The sequence below is a fragment of the Olea europaea genome, chromosome 10 (genome assembly GCF_002742605.1).
Source record: "Olea europaea var. sylvestris chromosome 10, O_europaea_v1, whole genome shotgun sequence".
Classification (NCBI taxonomy): Eukaryota; Viridiplantae; Streptophyta; class Magnoliopsida; order Lamiales; family Oleaceae; genus Olea; species Olea europaea.
Window position 1 is genome coordinate 42550909 of NC_036246.1, and position 3285 is coordinate 42554193.

Here is a 3285-nt window from a genome sequence, read left to right on the forward strand (position 1 = left end):
TTTTTTTTTTTTTTTGCATTTTCTCCTCTACTTTAACATTTCTTTACGGAAATTATCCTTTTCATTCATTTTTATCCAAATTTTTAATAAAAATTTGAAATATTGTGAAGTAACGAATGTATCCTTCTATTTAAATAAAATAAAAAGAAAAATAGAGAATTAATTGCAATCATATGCCCAAATTTTTAAAAAAAATATAAACGGGTCTCAAATAAATTATAAAAAAAAAAAATTTCTTTCTCCTTCGTCCTCCTTCCCCACCCCCTTAAATATTTTGCCGTTGAAGTAAAATAGTGTGTTTAAATTTCAACTTTGTTGGGATTTTTCTTGTCTTGATTTTAGCTTATCTGAATATGATGCCAACACCAATATGGCTAAGAAACTTCAGGTTTTCGAGGTGGCATCTTTCAACTTCTCTCTTTTTGCTCTCTGGTGACCCAAGGCCTTGAACTGGCCATTAATTTATTGAATGGCAAGAATGTAGATAAGATCTTCAGGACCCACTGTAAATTTGAAGGTGTTGAGGTTTGGGATGTTGGCCTCCATCGTTGGTTTTGAAATGGGATGCTTGTTTTTTATGCTGTCATTGATAAATGTGATCCAAATTAGATTAGGGATATTGTCCTGTGGGAGTGAGCCTGTCGCGCACTTTGTGGTGAGACTGGTGGTTCTGATGACCTTCGTTCTTGCTGTTTATATTTCAACTACTGTGCTTTTCCTTTCTTTATTGAATCAAATTGTTGGAAATTGCCTAAGTCTTTGCATTGTTAGAATGTGCTGAAATTTGGACTAATGTTAACTTGAAGGATTTGTTGTTCTTGTATGATTAGCTAGAACAATTGCAACATTTGGTGGTGGAGGAAGAAGGAGAAAGAAAAAATATTTTCATTTTTTATTTTTTAACGATTTATTTGGAACTCATTTGTAGTTTTTTTTTTTTTTTTAAATTTGGGAGTATGGTTGTAATTAGTTCTTAATTTTTATTTTATTTTTTTGTTTTATTTAAATAGCAAAGTATTTCATCATTTCATAGTTTTTTATTGAGAAATTAGATGAAAATCAAGATTTTCGCAATGAAAATTTGAAAATTTTGAAAATATGGGTGAAAATGAAAAAAAAAATGTAAAGTTGAGATGTTTTGTATAATGAACTTCATACATATGAACGTTTTGTGTTGATAACCTATAAAGTATTTTTAGAATAACTTGTAAAAATATTTTCAAAAGACACTATATTTAAATAGCATATTCTATCGTTTGAAGAGTATCTATAAATTTAGAGAGTTAATATTTTGATGTACATCATGAAACTCTACATATTTAACACTTAATTTTACTACTTCCAAAAAATATTTATTATTTTTTCTTGTATCTTTTATTTTAATTATTTTTTCTAGATTATTTTATTATTTTTCAACACTGAAAATTGAAACACTTTGAATGTGTTTAATTATAGAATTTGGAAAGCCAAATTTACTTTCTAAATTAAAATGTTAATTCAAACANCATATTGAAAAACGAAAAATAATATATTATTTAAATAATTGAATTTTATGGGATTAAAATTGTCCAAAAAATGATTATCCCTTGAAGTAATATCATAATATATTATAGATAGATGAGAGCCACTAGACGTGTATTTCAAATTATAAAAGAAAATTGGCAGGATTCAAAAGCTCAATAACATAGTAAGATATATATACACACCATAACTTTGTTGCACTATATATTAATTGCAATGAAAATTTCCTAACTTTTGCTCATGTCTCACTCGTGTCCTCAAAATGTTTTGTCACATTTCTATCATTATTCAATAATTAGCACATTTGGTCTCTATTGATAGATCTTGAAAATTTGTTAGCGTATTTTAAAAAGAGGGGCCAATATACAGTCAAAATTTAGAATTTGTTGCCTTTTTGACCTGTGAAAATATACGAGGGTAAATAAGTCTCCTTAGCCTCTAAAAGATTGGATATAAATTGTCACCATAGACTAAAAATGCTAGTTAATAGAAGGTCAATGACAAGAATGTAATTAAAAAAAAAATTGAGAACACAAGTGCGATAGTAAGCAAAGGTTGAGAACGTTCATAACAATTAAAATATGGTGCAATGAATAAAAGTTACGATGTGAATATAGTTATTTTATAAGACATGAATACATAAGACATTTTATCCTTTCTAAAAAACATATTATACATTTGTTTTTAAGAGATTATTTAAAAGTTTATTATTCTTTAAACTCATTTTTTATCATACATTCTTCCAATAAAATAATTTACCTGTGGTTTTTTCTACTTTTCAACAATAAAATTCCCAAATACTTTATTAATTTTTTTTTTACATCAAACAGACCCCTTTTATAAACAAATAGGCAAATATTTCAAATATTCCTTTTGTTCATTTTTTCAACAATTTTTTTATTATTGAAAAGGTAATTATATTCTCACCACCGTTTTTATTTGTTGTACTATATTTTAATATCACTTAAGGTCATTATAATTTGCTCAATACAATTATGTTTCTTACATTTCCATTTATACGGTCACTGAATGATTATGTTAGTAATTTGTACACCGTTCGAGAGAAGATGTACATTTTAGACCATATATAAATATTCTAAGTTTGTGTAGAAAATAGAGATATACATCTAACACTAAATGACCTATTAAGTTATTTTTACAAATATTTAATGTGGTTGTTTAATTTGAATCGACATAGAAATATAGTAGTTTAAACCAATTAATTAGGATTAACTTTGTTTGATAGTGGTAGTTAGCTAAAATTGAAAAATCGAATCATCATAAATGAGTAATTTATTAATTGGCTTGTGGGTAAATTAATTTGGCAACTGTTAAGCGAAATCTTAAATCTCAAACACGTTTTCTTTCAAAATTTTCAAGTATTTATGTGTTATTATTTTTGCTGATTTTTATTTAATTTTCTTATTTTCCAAAAATCAAAGTTTTATTGTGTGCTTTTTTATTATTATAATTGAATTAATTAAAATTGTATATCGAAAATATACATTCCTTGAAGGATTGACAATTTAAATTTAAAAAGTCCATTTCATTACTTGAACGTAATCCGTGTATTTGCGGTTTGCACTTTCACTCTTTATAAATAAACGCACTCAAAGTATTTCAATTTAAAATGGAGGAAAATAATTTGCAGATTAGACGAAAATAATAAATATATTTTGGGAGCAATAAAATTAAATGTTAAAATTGAAGAGTCTCTCAAAATATTAATTTTTTAAATTTATAAACGCTCTTTAAATTATAAAA